The sequence below is a fragment of the Triticum dicoccoides genome, chromosome 2A (genome assembly GCF_002162155.2).
Source record: "Triticum dicoccoides isolate Atlit2015 ecotype Zavitan chromosome 2A, WEW_v2.0, whole genome shotgun sequence".
NCBI lineage: Eukaryota > Viridiplantae > Streptophyta > Magnoliopsida > Poales > Poaceae > Triticum > Triticum dicoccoides.
This window is the reverse complement of record NC_041382.1, coordinates 552294405-552316070: the sequence shown is the minus strand read 5'-3', so window position 1 is coordinate 552316070 and position 21666 is coordinate 552294405.

Here is a 21666-nt window from a genome sequence, read left to right as displayed (position 1 = left end):
TTGCTGGTAAAAATGGTTTAAGTTGATGAATTGGCCCTCCTCGTAAAGGATTAGCAATGTTTGGCCCCCTAGCTCATGTGACATTTTTCATGGCTCCGCCACTACGTGCAACAGCGCATGTTCTCGCCCCCTCTCTCCAAATATCGATCTCGTAGTTGTGCACTCCTTCATAGTCTCCCTCCACTCGGCCCCTCGCACCATCTTCTACCCCCACCAGATTTTTCCACATGTACAATCTAGCAAACTCCATGGTTGAACTTAAGCATAATGCGCAAATCTCAAAATAACAGTGGTTCTAATTTGTTCTAGAATCTTCCGTATCATAACTGCCCAAACTTTTTTTCTAGTTGAATTGCCATTATTTGTTTTTACTTTATGCTTTACAACGCACAATTCCATGAATCATAAAATAGATTAAGGGCTTCTTTGATTCAAAGGATTCTCAAAGGAAATTTGAAGGATTCTAATCCTTAGGAATTTTTCCTATCTTGGTTGTTTGATTTGTAGGATTGTAAACCATAGGAATTTTTCCATATGATTCATTTGCACTAGATTTCATAGGAAACATCCCATCCACTCAAACCTCTTTGAAATAATTTTGCGTTTTTTCTATGCACAATCAAACACTCGTACAATCCTGTAGGATTCAAGACGACATTCCACTCTAATCCCATGTTCTTCATATTCCCATGTTTTGGAAATCCTATGAATCAAAGAGGACCTCGGTTTTTTATAAAAACTAATTGATTTTGAATGAGATGAGCTAGAAGAATTAAATGAAGGTCTACATCGGTCATATATGACTCAGAGCTTACATGCTATAGTGTGGTATTTATTCATAATTTGGTTGCAAAATCTGACGCGTGCAATGCATGTGTACCTTACTAGTACTTCGAGTATGTGCAAAACACAATGGCACGCTACACAGTGTCTCTCTTACAGTTCATGAAGCCACGTGGCACATGTGGAGGCGTTGTCGCGACATCCTTGTGTGAATTGATCATAGTGACATGCTGCTGGTTCCAGAAGAATGTACTCGTCCTCCCTGAGCCACACTGGCAGTACATGCACGAAGCGAAGATGTGCACGCATGCCACACACGCACTCATTCCCTCACACGCACACGCGGGTCCACGGGCGGACGCAATTTTGTACCAAGATCCACCCCATGTGATAATTTGACGCGTGTAAAGTCCTTCACTTCATTGATGGTCAATTAATACAGCGCATGCAAATTGAGTGGATGTAAGGGCGGAAGAAAGGCATTACTACTCCACTGCGCGCATGCGAGTAGTTAAATCATGGGTTGCTAGTAGTACTTCCATTGGTGTCCTTCGTATTTGTGCCAATTTTTTATAGTAACATAATATTTACGCATCTGAGCAGTGTAGTCTACTTGAAATTTATGTTCCACTGAACTCATCGGGAGCCGTTTCGGGCCTCGAAACCAAAACCCATCAATTTATATTTACCTTCTTCCCATCACATTCAAAAGTACTAGTGCTACAATGAAGTGCAAGCCTGCTCACACCTACTAGTACATATCAAACCTGAACATGTTCCCACTATGCAGGTATTAGTACTAGTGCTAGTACTTAGGTTATAAAAAGGGGAACTACCTAACCAAAAATTACTCTACCTTTCCTCCTCATAAGTGCTTCTTCTTCGTCTGTCCTTGCCATGTCCGGTGCGTAGACTTCAAGGTCGAGAACTACTCATAACAAGGGAGCGGCAACCAAGGCTGCGGGGAAAATGAGGGCTCTCCGCCACGCAGAGACCTCGAAAGATCTCTCACGGGCTGGCGATGGCTCCCAGGAGCGCCCTAGCCGCGGAGGCGAACATGCCGAGCTGGCGGCGCTGGAGTCGTTATCCCTCGACGGCATTCCCGATCAGCTCAATAAGCACCTCAATAAGCAGAAGGAGTTCATCCACGGCTTGGTGGAGCTGCAGAAGGAGAGCCTCGACGACATGCCCGCTGAGCTCAATAAGCAGGGGGAGTTGACCGACGGCTGGGTGATGCTGCTGAAGAAGAGCATTGCCTCAGAGAAGAAGGCAACCGGCGAAATCCTACAACTTCAGGAGGACAAGGCGAAGCTCTGCCACAAGCTCGACCTCCTGAAGGAGAAAAACGTCGGCTGAAAGAAGCTGCATGAGAGTAGTAGTTCCTTGATGAAGATGTTGCAGGCCCTCGTCATGGAACAGAAGGAGGAGTTGGCGAAGCTCCGCATCAAGCACCCAGCTACTTTCAAGGTACGTAATGCGGCCATGGAACAGATGATGAAGGCTCGCGTCGAGAAATCCTGCTTCACGGACAAAATGAAGAAGATGGCGGAGGAGACGCGCAAGGAGATGGAGGTCGTGGAGGCGATGAAGAAGCAGTTACGACTCCACGGCGAATTAGATCATTTGGGGTGATAATCTTCCTTCTTCTTTTGCTCCTGTGTTTCTTCTTTTGCTTTGGGTGTTTCGCCACACGTGTCACGTTCTCTGCGAGGCATGAATAGAATAATGCTAACAATGAGATGACTAGCAAATTAGATCATTTTTTATCGCCATATGGCACTGGACTGCCGTGTTTCATGCTCCTCCGTCGTAGTACTAGTCCAGTCGTAAACTTGAGTATACCGCACAGTTCTTTGCTCCTCCTCAGGTCATCGGCACATTTATACGACAGTCAAATCACAAGGCCCCGCCTTCCAGCAATAATGAGCCGTCAAATCACAAAGGCCCTCGCCTCTCGTGAAAAGGACCAAGCTAGACTGCCCTGCCCTGTAGCCTTTTAAAAAATGTATACATTTGTACAATAGTAGTATCGATGGATTGCGCCATGGAGCAAAACTAACAAGATGAAATTAAAGAAAAAAGGTGGTACATAATAGAGAGCGCTCGTCGCCAAATTATGCATATACTATATGACACTGCCCACTATGAAGGTACTAGTAACATAGACTAGTAACTAGTCTATGTTACTCTCCACTATGACCAGCCAAAGTGGAGGCGTGGATACCAACGAGGGTCTGGTTGTGTCTATACTTGGACAACTCACCCGACTGCATGCGCACCAGGCAGACGAAGCTCGTGCCGTGTTGGTGCCATGTGCAGCCCACACATTAACCAAAACCTCACGCCTCCAGCTTAGCCTCTGTGTTTTAAACTTCTCAGAGGGTGCTTGGATCCAAGGGACTTATTTTAGTCCGACTAAAAATAGTCTCTTTAAGAGGCTAAAGTTCCAATCACCCCTGACTAAAGAGGGGCTAAAACTAGTCTTGAGACTAAATTTTTTTAGTCAGGGGTACCCCTACTAAAATGTGGATTAGTCCTCTCTCTCCTCATTCAATTCCTCTCCTTTAACATAGGCAAGTTCTGGATTGGAGGGTTGGGAGGATAATAAGTGCTCATTAACTTGATTTTAGTCTCTTTAGTATTTGGATCCAAGCATGGGTGAGGCTAGCAAGTTTTAGTCCCACTACTTTTATTCATGATACTAAAACGTATCCAAGCACCCTCTCAATCTCAAGGCCAAGGAGCAATGTGAAACCTGTGATAGAGCCAATCGAACGGTTGAGAACACTACAATTTGTAGCTACAGATGCATGTGTGGGAGAGAACGAGTGCGTGCTTGCACCTCTTCTCAGAGTAAAAGTGTATGTGGGTGGCATCGACCTAGGGAGCAGTGATGGTGCATGCGAGAAGTCCCGAGAGATAGGTGTAATGCGTCTGAAAAAAAGACTAGTCTATAGCTCGCCACGAGGCCATTCATGTCGAACGCCAAGCATAAGATATGTATCCGACGGTGCCAGTTTTTGCACGTACACAACAGTAGAAAAAGAACTAGTACCATGGCATATGCTACACCACAGCTGAGAAAATGTGCCAACGTTACGCCATCCGAGAATAGTGCCGAACTTCGAAACTAGAACCGTCAATAAATTCTGAGCGTGTCTCGTCACATTCCAAATTACTACTCCTACCACGCTATATTTAATTGCAAACCTATTCACACCGATCACAACCTAAACAGTTTCCCACTTAGGAGCGTATTAGTAGTACTCGGCTATACATACTACTATGCTAAGATGATTGCACATTCCACCTCAACTCCTCATCCACAAAAAACAATCAAGTCAATCAAGCCATAGCCAGTGTGAGTTCTGGGTCAAGAGATTTCCACCAGGGAGAGGTGAGCATGGAGGAGGAAGCATAAGAGATGTCCCGCCTCGCCGCGAAAGCAGCCGACATGTCCAGCCGCGTAGCAGTAGTAGCACAGAGGTCCCGCCGCGCTATCGATGTAGCAGACTGTTCCGGCCATGCCGCGGAAGCAGCAGAGATGTCCCGCCGCACCGCGGCAGCCTGGGAAAATTTCTCGCGGGCAGGCAAGGACTCTTACAGGCGCATGCATGCGATGGTCCATAGCCAGATGAATCAGATCTCCGGCTGGGCGAGGTTGCAGGACGAGGCTACCGGCATCATCCGACAACTAGGGGAGGGAAATGCAAAGCTCTGGGGAGAGCACGACCTACTGAGGATGAAGATCGCCAGAAGGGCGAAGCAGGAGGAGGAGACTGCTGCCTTGTTGCAGAGGACAGGCATCATCATCAAGAAACTTATGGACGAGAATGTCATGCTCTGCATCGAGCGCAACAGGCTGGTGGAGGAATCCATGGATGCTGCCAAGCAACGTACTAAGGACATGAAACTGATGAAAGAGATCATCACCCGTCGTGAGAACTAGTCTCTACGACCTGCAGCGCATAAAGAATGTAGAGATGAGCGAGCCAGATCGTTGTATGCGCCTTCCTTCTTCTTTTGCCCTTGTGTATTTTGGGTGTAGCGGAATGTGGCTTTTTTAGTTATCTTCCTAATTATGTAAGACAATTATTATCCACTCTCATCGTCCTTATATATATATTCATCAGTCTTGCTATAAGTCGCAGTAGATGCTATATAGGTCCGTTGGATCTTACATCAAGATCCGTGCAAAATTTTCTTTTCAGATTTTCTTTTTTCTCTCTTAAATCTCAGTCGAGTGAGACATTGCCACGCCATTAAACAGAGGCTCGGGCGCCATTAATGGAGACCTTGGGAGAGAGGTGGACGGCAGATGGAGGTCAAAGGGCTCACACGCCTCCCGTACTCAAATAGCTACCCTGCACGGTGCCTCCTAGCTAATAAAAAAGGGGACGCGTGGCGACACATAAATGGTAAATAGAACGCCCACAGTTTCAATAATACTTGTGTTTCCGATTGTAACATGATAGCACTTGTTCCAAAATGACTTTCTTGCTTGTTAATGTGTGCGCCTTCGCAAATCGGACAGCAAAATTAGCACAGCATGTTGGTGCCATGTCATGACACCAAGCCAAGTTTTATGATTTTCATGTGTGTTTCGGATTTACAGGAATTAAAAAACCAAGTTTTTCAATGTTTCCAGCCAAGCCATGACGCCCAGATATTTGAATTTCATTCCCATTTCTGGCATGGGACCTAGAAATTTACCCGAGGACACACATGTGATTTTTCAACCAGCTTTGGTGCACTGGAGCATGTGCTTGTATTTAAAATTTGAATTATGCACACAAAGGTTACATGTTCCCTCTCATAACCACGAGCCTTCTTGTGAGAAGCTCTGGTTTGCAGGAAACTTATACCAAAACTTGTTCCTATTCTACAAAAAAATTTACCACCACATGGTAGTACCATGACATGACACCATGCCAAGTTTCATGATTTTCAGGCGTGTTTTGGATTTACAAGGATTTTAAAACCAAGCTTCTCAATGTTCTCGGCGGAACCACGATGCCCAGATGTTTGAATTTCATTCCCATTTCTTGTATGGGACCTAGAAATTCACCCGAGGACACACATGTGATTTTTCAATCAACTTTGGTGCACGGGAGCATGTGCTTGTAGTTCAAATTTGAATTATGCACATTAAATGACCAGAAACACAATTAATGTATAAAAAAGGCCAAACGAACCCGGAATAATTCCAAAATTTAACGGGGCACTCATATAGTTCTATGTTGCCTCTGTAAAGAAAATTTGGGGGGAGGCAGCATATATTGTTACGCACACAAAGGTATAAAGAAATAAAGAAATTAGCATACCTATTTAATTCTTGGGTTCTTATTATTTATGCCACTAGTTGTGTATCACTACTCAGTTCTGCCATTAGAAGTTACAACTACTCAAAAAATACCATCGATCCATGAGATTCCTGCTCAAAAATGCAATTAGATATCTAAAAAATGTCATCGTTAAGTTAGATGCTTGCTCAGAATTGCCATTAGACATTGTTATTTTCACGTCAAACCCGTTGACCATGTTACATTACAAAAATAAGCCGATTCTCACAATGATAAGTTAATGGTGTCCAGCACAACACACCCCTCAAATAAAACTAAGCACCCTGGAATTCTTTGACAACTAAACTGCTGGCGATATGATGTTAGCCATATATATTGTACGTATATAATGTGAAGAAACGAGTGGTTGTACTATACCAACTAAAAGATGAAATGTACGAAATATAACAAGAAGAAACATAACATAGTTCTCCTAGAGGCTCAGCACAACACACCCCTCAAATAAAACTAAGCACACCAGAAATTAAACTAAGCAACTAATCCGGTAGACACTGCATTAGAACCACCATGAGCAACGACACTGCCACCTTACTCGGAGTCCTCGTCCATTGCAGCATAGTGGATGTGGTCTATATCTAGTATAGTCCACTGCCATGGTCAGCATTGAAGGCTGATCAAGGGAGGGCACCATCCCTTACTTCTGGAGGTCGAAGTGGTCGCCTACAACAAGGCCTATCCGACCCAGGATTTCCTTGTCGTTCCTAAAGTCTACAGTAACGAATTTGACTCGGCCGCCCTTGAGGAACTTCTTAAATTCCTCGCACTCAACGTCGGCATGTCATATGTGGTAGACCAAGCATAAGTCATGCACGAAAACCTAGATCATGGCGGGCTTCTTCTTCTCTGCCTCCTTTAGATTCTTCTTGCTTCCTAGGACTGTGGTGTACTCAACATCTAGCCCGGCGACCCACTCATCATTTGAGTTTTTGAACATGTGTTTGAAGCGAGCAAGGCATTCTTTCATCCTTGCGGAAGAACGGGTGTAGATGACGTCGAACTCATCACTGGTGATGGTTCTAACCTTGTACTCACAGCCGATCATGGAGATTTGGGACGCCATGGATTTGGGAGGAGGGTTAGGATTAGTGCAACTGCCGTAATGTGAAAGGACGGGACGACTAGGAGCGGTTTATCGATTGTAAAAATGTCGAGTGGGGGGCGCATGCGAATGGCAGGGTAGTGGCTTGCCTGGTGGATAAATGGATTCATGCACAGTACTATGGGGGCCCAATTAGATGTCATGTCTACTCGACGCCCAATTAAATGGCTTTCAATGTCATGTCAAGTGTCGGGAAAATTACAGGTGATACAAAGCTTTCCATTCTCCCATGATACGGGCTTCCGAGAGCCCTTGGATCTGAGATCGAATGGTTGCATGGCGTGATTCTAGACCTATGGGTGAATATCCTATCCTGGAGGGTTATTCTGTAAATTTTTAGCAACTTAGCATGCGACCGTACGATCTCAGATCCATGGGCTGCCAGCACCCCGTATCATGGTCGCGCCTACCACGACCGTTGCCTCGCTCGCGCCCTTGGAGATTTAACATGGTGTGTTAGGCTATCTGATGTTGGCATTGTCGGATTTCGGGTTCCGCCAGACCCTTAAGGTTCGAACTCTAGGGTGCGTGCGGAGATTACGCCTTCTACCTCTCCTTCTCGCAAAGATCTAGACTACTGAAAGAACTGCACAAGAGACACAAGGTTTATACTGGTTTGGGCCACCATTGCGGTGTAATACCCTACTCCACTGTGTGGTGGGTGGATTGCCTCTTGGGGCTGATGATGATGAACAATACAAGGAAGAACAACCTCGCGAGGGTCTGCTCTTGGCTGGGGCGATGACCTGTTAGGAGGAGTTCAGTCGCCCTTTTCTTTCTCTCTCTCTCTCTCTCTCACTCCCACCAACTGCTTCTTTCTTATTATGTGGGTGGGTGGTCCTATTTATAGAGGCCCTGGTCCTCTTCCCAAATATCGAGCGGGAAGGGAGCCAACAATGGCGGGCTAACTTTAAGGGGGACAGCAAGTATCAGCTATCCTGACAAGAGTAGTCTTTGCCTACGCAAAGCTCTGGTGACGACGCCGTCTTGGGCTCCACGGTGACCTCCGTCTCGTAGTCCTCCTGGTCTTGGTCTCATTGCACCGAAATGGCAACCTTTGCCTGATGCCTCGGTACTCCGCGGCTGCGCTTGCCCCCTTTACACCAAAGAGGAAGGGAGGATGTTGCGCGGGCTGGCACCCGCCTGGCGCCTTTGATCGTCGTGGCTTGCGTCACGGGCACCTCATGAGGTACCCCGCCTTGATCTCTCCGCCTCCTCGTGAGCCAGCCTGATGCGGCCGCGCCTGAGGAAGCTCCACGTCGTCCGCCCCGCGAGGCTTGGCCCCTCGCGAGGGTCTTGAGTCTTGTGTTGATGAAGATGGTCCGTGTTGGGCCCCCTTTGAGCCACGCCGCAGGCCGCAGGCAGGCAAGTCTAGGGAACCCCGTTCCCAGAACACCGACAGTAGCCCCCGGGCCCAAGGCGCGCCCGGACTTGGCCGTGCTGAGAGGCGAAAGGGCAAGGGCGAAGCACCGCGGGCCCTAACAGCCTGCGGCCTTGGGCGCCGCGTGGCGGTTGGTGGGACGTCGGCATCTCCGCTTCCCCATGACGCCTCGGTGATCGCGCGGGTTGGACATGTCCCTGCATGCAAATCGTGTCATGATTACCTGCGATCGTGGAGGCCGGGAGTTGGCCTTCGCCGACTATAAGTACGGAACTGTGCGTGCCCTTCCAGTCCATCCCTCCTTGCTTCTCCTTCTTCCCGATCCTTGCTCCGTCTTGTCGCGATGTCTCCAATTCGCCGGTTCTCTGCAGCGAAGAAGGGAAAGGCCCCTCGAGAGGGACCAGACCCGCTCCCGCCGAAGAAACGGCTCTCTCTTCGCGGCCGGGACGAGGAGGACCATCAGGTGGTGTCGAGGCCTCGGTGCGAGCGGCCTCCGCTGGGGTTCCCGCCTCCCTTGTACGCCCACGTCGAGGGCCTCGAAGGGGTCGATGCCGATCCCCATGGTCAGCGCCGTCGTCGGCACCGACAGGTGACGAAGGTGTGGGTTGTTCCTCCTGGGGTCCACGCCGAGGGCTCCTCCCAAGAGTTCGTGCTCCACGTCGCCATTCCTCTCCAGTGTTGGATCCGCCTGCCTCCCTTCTTCGCCTCCATCATCCCGGGGGGGAGCCCCTAGAGCTCTGGATGCAGCACGCCGGCTGCAGCACCCTCGCGACCGAGGTAGAGGTCGCGGTCGTTGCCCCGAGCGAGGTCTACATGACTCGTGGCTGGAGAGAGATCGCCTGGGTTTGCAGGGTAAGGGGCGTCTTCGTGGTCCACTTGGAGTATGATGGCGCTTCGGTGATGTTCTTCAAGGTCTTCGACATGAACGGGCGCCGACTCGAGTGTTGCCCCGGGAGAGGTGGCCAGGACCTCGCCATGGTGAGGGCTAGGCCAGTCGACCGCTCCCTTGGCGGCTCTGCAGGCGACGGAGGCGCCAGAGGATCCAGCGACTCCCGCGAGATCTTCGCGACTCCGGAGATGAGTGACGACAGCTACGAGCCCACGAGCCGGCGCTGCTCCTGGAGCGTGGCGGGCTCGTCTGGCCGTCACCGACTCTGATCTGGATGGGGTTGGCGCCGGTGCTTGACGGCCCACTGTTGATGATGGCATCTTTTGCAGGAGCGCGTGTAGTTAGCATCCCTTAAGATCCGTTCCCTGCGAGGAATCAAAATGCGCCCCATGGGGGCTTGTAAGGTGCCTGTAATACTGTTTGTTAATACATAACCCTTGCTGGAGAGCTGTGCGAGTTGCTGATTCCGTCTTAGCTCAATTCTCCCTTTCGAACCTTGCGAGGGCTTGGTGCTCTGCGTCGACAGGTCCCAGTCCCAAGGCGGCGTCAGCCGTCGCTGGTATGCCAGGTCGCGATGCCGTGGTCAAGGCCAGGAGGTGAGCGACCCGGGGTCCGGTAAGAGCCCCTGAGTCGCGATGCTCAAGAGGTCCCCTTTGGCGCCCAAGCAGCCGTCACTCGGTGAGAAAAGGAGAGCGGTGTCGCTGACACAGAATTGCATTAGATGCGGGGGTAGTGCTACGATAGCCGGTGCTTTTGGGCAGTGACTTGTCTCAAGAGTCGGGGATTATTCCTGGTGTGTCGTCGGGTCCGCGCATCGGCAGGAGAGGAATCGCTCGGCGAGGTCCTCGCGCGCCCCTTCTCCCCCGCCTTTGCTCCCCTTTCTGCTCTACGTCCTCGGGTCCCAGCCCTCGAGCTAGTCTCAGCCGTTGCTGGTATGCCAGGTCGCGATGCCGTGGTCAAGGCCAGAGGGTGAGGGCTGGAGAGCCAGTAGGAGCCCTGAGTCGCGGTTTGCGTGGATGAGAGTGAAAGGAACGCCGCGAGGGCCTTGCCTGGCGCAACTCCCTTAGGGGATCCTGTAAACTCATCATAGAAGGAAGAATAGGTTGCCATGACAATTATCAGTCTGCCGTTAGTTGCTTCCGAGGGGAGGTGAGGCACTGGAGGCTTGACGAGGTGGCGCCATGCGGGGCTGCCGCGGCCAGAGCTCAGCCATTCAGGTTTGTCAGCGTTGCAGGAACGGACCCATGCGCAAGCGTCGTGCCGTTATGGGAGCAATTCCGTCAGTTGGCGTCAGTTGAGCAGGCAACTAGATCAAACACGTTAGCCGCGAAGGAGGGGATTCATTCAAATAGACGCTGGGAAGGTAGACATCGCTGGGTCGGGCCCGAGCAACTTGGGGATGATGCAGCCCGAGGGGCGCCCCCAACAAAGCAAGCTAACGACATGAAATAAAAAGGATACATACCGCAGGGACGGACCCACGCGGCTTGGGAATGATGCAGCCCTGGGAGGGCGCTCCCAACTGGAAATGAAACTTGAAAGATGTCACCTGAAGGTGTCGAGGGCGAAGGGGTGTTGGTGCAGCAGACTCGGTGGGCTGCGGAAGCCGATCCTCACGAGCCCCCAGGCCCAGGGGCCTCGGGAGGCTCCGGAGGCACTGGTAGCTCTTCGCGAATCATCTCCATCTCCGCCAAGGCTGCAGAACTCTTGTCTTCTTGAGCCTCCATGATTCCCCTCATGAGGCGCTGGCACGTAGCAACCGCGCTCGGCAAGCCGTAAGGCATGCGAATGTAGCTGTGGGGCGGACCCCCGCAGCGCCCCACTCACGAGGGCCAGAGGCGCTCCATCGTAGCGACTTGGTTGAGCCCTGGTACATCGATGTAGACGCGCAGCCCACCATCCTCGCCTGGATGGGGAGCCACAGCCGGTAGACGGTGGCAACCTCTCATGATTCTTGATTGTTGTAGTTCTTGAATGGCCTTGTCGATGAACTCCTGCGGGTCTGACCTTCCTTGCCTTGCTCCTTCTTGAGGGAAACGTTCTTCGAAACACGCCTCCATGTGGTGCCCAAGCGCCTCCCTCGTGACCCTGGCCAGGTCGGTGGCCCTCCAGGGGAGAGCCCCCGAGCCCTGCGTGAGGAGGGCGCGCTTTCCTATGCGATGTAAGGAGGTTCCCCCTGGGCAGATGCGGGCCCTGAGGGGCCCGCCTCCCGAGGGGCCGGTCCGGACGATGTCTTCTTCTTCTTGGGGGTGGTCTCGGGAAGCCTCCTGCTTCCATGATCCGGGTCTTCCAGTGACGCGGCCTGAAAGGCTCGCTCCAGGGAACACACTGCATCCTTCTCTTCACAGGGCACCGTGATGACTCCGCCACTCCCTGTCATCTTGAGGATGTTGTAGCCATGGTGAGTTACGGCCATGAACTTGGCCAGCGCTGGGTACTCGAGGATGGCGTTGTACGGCAGGCGGATGTGGGCGATGTCGAAGTCGATGAGCTCGGTGCGGTAGTTGTTGCGTGCCCCGAAGGTGACAGGGAGGCGGACCTGCCCAATCGGGACCGTGGAGCCGTCGGTGACTCCGGAGAAAGGCTTGGTTGGTTGAAGCTGGTCGTAGGGCACTTAGAGATTGTTGAACGTTTCCACGGACAGGACGTTGAGCCCTGCCCCACCATCGATGAGGGTCCTGGTGACCAGTACATTGCTGATGACTGGGAGCAAAGCATCGGGAGGACTCCGACTGTGGCCGCACACTTGAGTTGATCCGCTGAGCTGAATGTGATGGCGCATGCCGACCACCTGAGAGGGCGCGTTGCTTCAAGCCTGGGGAGGACTGCATTCACTTCGCGGGAAAACTGCTTGAAGATGCGTTGGGAGGCTGGGGCTTGAGCTCCGCCCAGGATGCAGGCGATTGCGCGTGGCTCCTGGAAGCCCCCAGCCCCTTCGTCTTGATGGCGGTCCTCGTTCCTCCTTGGCTAAGGCGGAAGTGGAGGGAGGCCTGCGTTGCCCTGTGGGCGATCCTCACGAGGCTGATCCCTCCAGTCCCCTTCGCGAGGCAGGTCTCGCCAGCGATCCTCGCGAGGTTGATCGCACCACCCTTGGCGCAGGCCGCGGTCTTCCCAGCGTCCTGCGTTTCTTCCTCCTCCTCGGCCGTAGCCCCGATCGGCGCGGTCGGGACAACGGCCGATCCTTCCTTCTCATGCGGCGCGGAGTTCTTGGCATTCATTGGTGTTTTGGGTGTGGAGGTCGTAGTACACACAGTACCGGCTGCCCCTGGAGGACTCCGGCAGATCTTTGCCCCGCTTGGTGTCTGGTTCTGCCGCGAGCACGGCAGCCCCCTTGCGCTTCACGTCCTTGGCCTTGGGCTTCTTCTCTTCTGGGTCTGCGGCAGGCAGCTCGAGGAGGGAGAGGCGTCCCTCCTCAGCCCTGGCGCACTTGGTCGCCAAGTTGAACATCTCCAGGGAGGTGCACAGGTCTTCATGCATCGCCAGCTTCTCCTTCATCTTGACGTCACGCACACCATCGGAGAAGGCCGAGATGATGGCCTCCTCGGACACCTTGGGGATCTTGAGGCGCGCGCTATTGAAGCACTGGATGTACTTTTGCAGGGTCTCTCCGGGTTGTTGCTTGATGCGGCGCATGTCGCTCACGGCGGGTGGCCGGTCGCGAGTACCTTGGAAGTTGGCGATGAAGCGGGTGCGCATCTGGTCCCAGGAAGAGATCGTGCCTGGAGCCAGATTCAGGAGCCAGGTGCGAGCTCCTTCCTTGAGCGCCATGGGGAACCAGTTCGCCATGACCTTCTCGTCCCCGCTGGCAGCTTCGATGCCCAGCTCATAGAGCTGGAGGAACTCTGCAGGGTCAGTCGTGCCGTCGTAACGAGGAGGTAGGTCTGGCTTGAACTTGCCGGGCCACGCGATGCTACGCAGCTCGGTGGTGTAGGCACGGCAGCCTAAGGTGGCCACGAAAGGCTTCGGCTGGTGGAGAGCTTGGTCTTGCGGGTCCGCACGTGCTGCAGCTAGGAGCAGCGCGGGGGCTTGGCGTGCCGGAGCTGGAGCAGGGTCGCGGCGTGCCGGAGCAGGGAGCGCCCGGGCAGCTCCTTGCAGGCGAGGGACTTCTTGGCAGCTCCGTCCTTGCTGTGCTGGCACCTGACGGAGCGGGTTCCGCCCAGGGGCCACGCGCCTTGGAGCCATGGCGTCTTCTTGGAGAGGAGGCGGCCGATACGCCCCCGGAGCTTCATTGCCCGCGCGGGGCGGGGTGCGGCGCAGCAGAACGGACGGCGCGGGAGAGCCCCCTGCGATGCGGACAAGCTCGGCGACGCGGACGAGCTCGGCGACGCGATCGAGCCACTCTTCGTAGACGTCGTCGACTAGACGGTAGCGCAGGAGCTCGTTTGCCGCGATGAGCGCAGCTTGAGCCTCCAAGGGTGCGCGGAGCGCGCGGGACGAAGAACCAGCTGGTGTGAGCGATGGAGTAGCGGTGCGGACGTCTTGCCGCACGGATGGATGCTGAGACGACGCTTGCTGCTCGCCCCCCGCCGGTCCGGTGGCGGCGTTGATGGCGGGTGACGGGGAACGACGAGGACGTCCGCCGACGGGCGCCGTCTGGGCAACGCGGGAAGCGATGGCGGCCCGGCGCTCGGCGCAGGCCCGACGAGCGTCGGACATGGACGCTACGGTCGGAGGAGAACGGGGCGGTGGAAGACGAACTCCGGCACACCCCTACCTGGCGCGCCAAATGTCGGATTTCGGGTTCCGGCAGACCCTTAAGGTTCGAACTCTGGGGTGCGCGCGGAGATTACGCCTTCTACCTCTCCGTCTCGCAAAGATCTAGACTACTGAAAGAACTGCACAAGATACACAAGGTTTATACTGGTTCGGGCCACCGTTGTGGTGTAATACCCTACTCCAGTGTGTGGTGGGTGGATTGCCTCTTGGGGCTGATGATGATGAACAATACAAAGGAAGAACAGCCTCGCGAGGGTCTGCTCTTGGCTGGGGCGATGACCTATTAGGAGGAGTTCAGTCGCCCTTTTCTTTCTCTCTCTCTCTCTCACTCCCACCAACTGCTTCTCTCTTGTTATGTGGGTGGCTGGTCCTATTTATAGAGGCCATGGTCCTCTTCCCAAATATCGAGCGGGAAGGGAGCCAACAATGGCGGGCTAATTTGAAGGGGGACAGCAAGTATCAGCTATCCTGACAAAAGTAGCCTTCGCCTACGCAAAGCTCTTGTGATGACGCCGTCTTGGCCTCCACGGTGACCTCCGTCTCGTAGTCCTCCTGGTCTTGGTCTCGTTGCACCGAAATGGCAACCGTTGCCTGATGCCTCGGTACTCCGTGGCTGCGCTTGCCCCCTTTACACCAAAGAGGAAGGGAGGACGCTGTGCGGGCTGGCACCCGCCTGGCGCCTTTGATCGTCATGGCTTGCGTCACGGGCACCTCGTGAGGTACCCCGCCTTGATCTCTCCGCCTCCTCGTGAGCCAGCCTGATGAGGCCACGCCTGAGGAAGCTCCACGTCGTCCGCCCCGCGAGGCTTGGCCCCTCGCGAGGGTCTTGAGTCTTGTGTTGATGAAGATGGGCCGTGTTGGGCCCCCTTTGAGCTACGCCGCAGGCCGCAGGTAGGCAAGTCTGGGGACCCCCATTCCCAGAACACCGACAGGCATGTCATACATAGTCATCACTTAGTCACTCATACAACAAAGTTAGCTATAAGGTTGGTTATAAGAGTATTTTTTTGTTTACTTCTCTCTATCTCTTTCTTCGTAGTATTTATTGCATTTGCCAAGGAGTGACCTCTTCCAATGAAATGGTGCTTAGATGAGGTGCTATAGGCATTAAATGGCTTAGCAACTCAAGTCTCCAATGCATAGGTGCTTAGTTTTTTGTTGCTAAGTTTGCTTCATCTAGGTACACGCGCTTATCATCATTTCTTCCTGCGGTCACCAAACTAGTCTCTCTCTTCTTAATTAACTTGCCACATAAGACTTTATGCCTATGTGGCAGGCTTAGCACCTGTAGGATCAAGTACAATAGTGGGCTATAAGCCCACTTTACATGGCATTTTTGCATATGTGGGGGAAAGAGGCAAGGAAAAAGTGGAGGAGTGGGCTCCCAAGCAAGAGCCATCATCTACATGGTGGACCATCGGGAGAGGCACCTATATGGAGGTGGTCAGGAATCGGGAGACTCACGCCGGTCGTAGTGCCACAGTTAAAATGATAATGGCAAGTCAAATCATCGGGCCCCACCTATCCAGCAGTAACTAACTATCAAATCACACAGCCCTACGTTTGCAGCAGCCTACTCCCTCATCTTCTCGCGTCTCTGTCGAACCGACTAGACGGAACTGCCCCGCCTACCGTGAGGGAAAAGCCACGCCCTAGACTTTTAAATACTACAGTATACTAATTTTATATCCATGGATTGCGCCATGGAGCAAAGCCTCAAGAAAACGGCGGTACACATGTACGGAGTATACAGCATGCTCGCCGCATTCGCGTCGCACCCCAGATGGTCGGTCTGTCTGGCACGCCACTCTCCGAATTGAACACGCGTCATATTGCGTTTTCACACACATGTGGGACCGCAATTGAGAAACCGACCATAGGCACACTCCCCGGCCCCGCAAGTCGGGTGAGTTAATAGAAGAGAGAGACCAGCGATAGTAATACTAGAGAAGTGTTGTAGGAGTACATACGTTGGTACCTGGACGATCCCTGCAAGACACGGAAGATCAGTTCATCCATGCATGTGACCAGACTCCAGCAGACACGCTTAGATTGGCTATTGTCTACATATCGTGTAGGCTGTGTTGTACAGGGTTGTCATTCTGGTGAGAAATCTAAAAAAATGTTTCTTGTCATCTCGCAAAATTAGGTGTCATGTGCTTCGAATCACTGTGAGGGTTAAACAGCGACAACTGAGTTGGGCTAGTCATTGGGGGCACATGCACGAGGACTACTCGGCTGCCATCTAGGTCAAGCCAGCTACGTTAATTAGGACATCAATCGACGGACCCCTTTTCTACGAGTTTATCTTTAATTTGATCTTTGATCCTCGTCTAGTTTGTCCGTCGGGATTCATCTTGTCTCCTTTGGGCAGTGAGGTTATGATTTCTTGTCATGTGGCATTTTTTCGTGTTATATGTTATAATTCGGTGCTTCAGATCAAAATGATGACAACTGCGCCTCTGGGGCACGTGCATGAAGACTTCTCGACAGTCATTGCCGAGGTCAAGCCGGTTCCGGCCGGTAGACAAAAGAAAACTAGTACTCCACTATATAGGCAAGAGCCTCCGCGCTTGCTTGCTAGTGTTGCTCTCTTCACACTGTCTCGTCCTCTCCAAATCTAAACACGACAGCGGTGGCCACACTCTCTCTCCCTCTCTCTACTCACTGCTGGTCACAGATCCAGCCGGATCCTCTCCGTCGGGGAAGGTGAGAAGGTGCAACATTCACGCAGTCGTCCTTGGCAATAGCTCTTACCCAGTGTCGGCGCGTCCCGATCAGCATGCCTTGCCGTTCTCTCCCAAGCATCGCTGGCGAGGGAGGGCCTCCCACCCCTTCTTCCTCGCTGCCGTAGTGTGGGCAGATCCGGCCTCCGGCCGCCCACCTAACGACATGCCGGCAACCCTCAAATATAACGTCCTTCGAAACCGGCCTTGCTCTACTTCCTGAGCTCCTGACGTCACTACATTTGTATCTTTTACTATTTCTCAGGCCCCCTCGTAGATAGGATCGATCGGCTGTTGGAAAACCACCTGATTTTTTATTGTTAAGAGGTAAAACTAGTTCATGCACTCGAATCTAGTAGTACTTGGTTCAAACAAGGAAGAAAGGGGGTGGGGTGGGGGAAGATTTGTTACCTGAATCTAGGACTTGGTCGAAATAGGAAACAATGGGGGCAAAAAGTAGCAGAGACTGGCTATCCAACTGGTCGCTAGGTCTAATAGGGAAATAAAGGGAACATGGTACAAATTCAATATAAACCCAATCTATTGGTGGAAAAAGGAAAGGAAGTGGGGACTGGGGGACAAGTCAACAGAGTAAGTCCAGCACTAGATTTGCTAGCCTCACACAGTATAAGGTGGCTATATACCGAACAAAAATGGGACCAACCTAGATATCCTCTTCAGATGTTTGTTGCCCTGAGCCGCTCTTATGTAACGCCACTGGTAAAATGTAGCAGTCGCACTGTCAAAAGTAAGGACACGTTAAACGAATGTTGTTTTCAATGTAATGCCTCGAGTAATATGAATCAATGGCACTTTTTTTCATGTCCTACTAAATTTCCCATTAAGATAAGTTGCTTCTTTTTGTTAGAGATGCAACTGTCCTGGTCTGCCTACTCTCCCGTGCCCAAATACCGACTCTGTAGCAGCTGTTAATATAATGTTGCTGGTAAAATGAAGCAATGGCACCAATAAAGTAATGTCGTATTTAACGGTTGTCATAGTTAATCATAATGCCCACACTAATATCTAGCAATGCTGCTAGAAATTGCTACTGTCCTTTTACGATTGCCATTCAGATAAGGAACATACTTTTTTCATTTGATGCATGTTTCATCACTTGTTAGTCACCCTCCTTTCCACCTTTTTTGTGCAAATAGAGATATACATTTCACGCTTGATCTTAGCTGAACTGCATAAATGATATCCCAATTATAGTTGAACATTCCAGGAGCTTCACGACCAACCTTGATGTTGCTCAATTTTATTGCAACTAATGAAGAAGAAGCTCTATGGGTTTCGTTTTCTGATGGAAATGGAACCGGGGCTGGAGCCCTTTTCTTAAAAAAGAATAAGAAGAAGATGCTAGCTCATGGGACATTGCTTCATTTTAGGTGAACTGCACCAAAAGGTCCCATGGATTGAATCATCCACGTTGGTGACTGGGTGTCATCCCTTCTACTATGGCGTTGACTGCAGATATGGTTCCCATCACAAGGTATGTTCCTTTTTGGTCTGACCGTTTGCCAAAGATCCTGCATGTTGATTCTGCTCTTGTGCTACTGTTTTGGCACTGCCATGATAAAGCAGTGATGTTATTATTTTGCACCTTAATCTAGTGGCACTATGAATTTGAGGCAATGTTTTGGCACCGCTAGTGCCATTGTTTTTTTTATATATCGAAAGAGGGGGTTCCCTTCGATTTCATTAAAGAAACCCAACCATAGAGAACCATTATCCGACAACATCTCAGTGTAAACGGGCAGTTATGCAACTACTACTAGAACGGACTGAGTACTAGCAGGAGACAAGTTCGCCACATAAGCTAGGCAGGTAGGGGGATGCAGCACCAGCTCGGCCAAGTTTGGATTACAACCCAAATGCTACCATAGAAATATCAAGGGGAAGATAGGGACTGAAAGAGCCAGCTTCAGCATCACAGTCTAAGCACCCCCAGCCTTCATCCTTGCGACGCACGGTACACCTCGTTGGCCACCTGCTCGACCCTAGTGTCACTGATAAAATGAAGTAATAATACAGTTAAAATAGAGCGAGTGTCCTCTCTATCATTTCATTTCCAATGTAGATAAAGAAAGTGCTTCTCTTTGTTAATGTATGTTTCATCAACTAGTCCCATTGTTAATGTTTAAGCATTTCTGCAAACTGGGGTGCTTAATTTTAGTTGATCTGCACAAAAATAGAGATCTGAATGTCTCAAGGCGCCTCCTTGTACTATCGTTGTACACTAATGTTCATCACTGGCAGAAGATCGGGGAGACTTGGGATGATTTCCAGTATGAGGCGTGGCGTACCGTATGAGGCGTCGCAGGGCCCATCTCGTCCTCGCAGCATGGCATACTATGATACTATCGCAATATTTTCTTATATTTATTTTGCGTGTTTCATCAACTAGTGCCACTATAATGTAATCACACTTTTTCATTATCTGTGCAAACAGGGTTATTCAGCTGCATTTTGGTGGAACTACACAAATGTATGGATGGAACTGGCATATATGCAGAGTGCGAGGTGTGCCAAGTAAAAATTACCGACACCTACCATGCTCCATGCACGCATTGGCATCCACCACCACCAGTGGGATGTGTGGCGCTCTCTATGGACGGATCTTTCTTGGCAGCAAATCCTCTAACCAAATACTAGTAGCTTATATTGGTAGTTTTCTAGGGAGTACTCTTTTCTGAAAGAAGCACCAATCTATTTTTCTTTATTTGTACACAGTGTCACAACTTTGCCCAAAGGTCCAGAGCTATTTAAGGGTGATTGGCGTAGTACTCGGAGACTAATTGTAAGCATGATTTTCATTAGCTGTCACACTAATTGTAAGCATGAGCAGGTGGAAGATTAGGTTAGTGCGAAGCTTACCTTAAACCCTACCACCGTCGTTGAAATGGGGCAAGCATCGAGGGAACCATGGAGAACTGTAGGGAAGCGACGTCACACCATTCGGCCTCCTCTTGCGGTGGTAGAACGAATACTCTTGTGGCTCCGGTTGGCTCTGCACCCTCATGAATGGCACACCATACTCCATCGATTCGCTATCCTTTGGGTGCTCGACCTTCGTCCTGTACGCCCACCACCTCCGCCTGACTTTCGCCTCAGGTGAATCTGTCTGCTCCATCCCCAGAGGAGATACTCGATGAACTCGAAGGACTATGGCGTGACTGCCGTCGAGGAGTACATGTATATCGATGCCCTCATCGCCGCCGTCTCGCTCTTTCGCATACATTGCCACATGGCCATCACCATCCTCGAAATCTCCCACTCATTGTCAAACCAAGTAAGGATTTTCCTTCAACCTGGCTAACTTTGCCTGGTCACCACCGGTGATCTGCCTGATTCATTGTTGCATCCTCTCCATAAATGTCCTTCTGAGTGGTCTGGTGCTAGCTTTGGAAGATGGGAGGAGAGACGATGGTCTTGCAATAGAGAAGAGGGAGAGGCGAGACGGTGGTTTTGGAATGGAATTGATGGACAGGAGAGGATGTTGTTTTGCAATGGAGAAGAGGGAGAGGCGACACGGTGGTTTTGGAATGGATATGATGCAGAGCAGAGGAGGTGGTTTTGCAATGGAGAAGAGGGAGAGGAGAGACGGTGGTTTTTGAATGGAGATGATGGAGAGGAGAGGAGGTGGTTTTGCAATGGAGAAGAGGGAGAGGAGCGTGCGACAACGATTTAGGATTGGACGAGAGGGCCGACGCGCTGTGACTAGATCAAAATCAAAATCAATTTACCCTTCAATTAAGAAAGCAACCCCACATTAACTAGTCTCCCTTTTATTCTGGGTCATAATTGACCATGATTTTCGCAAATAAAATATATGTTATACGTTGCAAAAATAATATAATTTGAAAGTACATTCAAATACGAACCAAACAATACAATTTTTGGTGACATGCATTCACATTTTGCTTGTCAAATACAGTACGTGGTCAAACTTTGACCCAAAATACGCAAAACAAAAAAATACTTCCAAGACCAGCGCCGCTCTTTCGCTCTTCTCCTCTTAAACCACCGCCGCTCCTCTCCTGTTCCAATCTAAATCCAGCGCCGCTCCTCTCCTCTTCCATTTCAAAACCACCGCCCCTCCTCTCCTGTTCCAATCCAAAACCAGCGTCGCTCCTCTCCCATTCTAATCCAAAACCAGCGCTGCTCTTCTCCTCTTCCATTCAAAAACCACCACCGGCGAGTGAAGGTGCTGTGGAGAAGTGGATCGATGGAGGAGTACAACCGATGCATGAGGATCGCAGACGGCGACCCTGTGAAGCTAGCTAGAATGTTGGAGATACAGCCTTGGTTTGAAAACAAGGACCAAGTAGCAGCGACGGCGACATCCATGGCCAAATATCTGCCATAGAGCGAAAAGGCGGCGATACTCCCGGAGGGAGTCGCATGGGAGTACATAGAGCTGCTCCTCTATGCCATGGAGCAAACGGATTCACCGAATTCGATCGTGAGGGAGCGGTGGTGGGGGTATCGATCCCAGATGGAGCATCCACCAGAGATTGAAGGATCGAGCATCTACTAGGTGCCGTTTGTGAGGCTGTCGTGCCAGAGTGAGCCGGTGGAGTCTTCGTCGACCGAACCCAACTGCAAGAGGATAAAAACAGTTGGCCCGACGATGCTTCCCCGCCATCCTCTCCCTCGCCATACACATCATCTCACGGGACCGAACCCAACTGCAAGAGGATAAA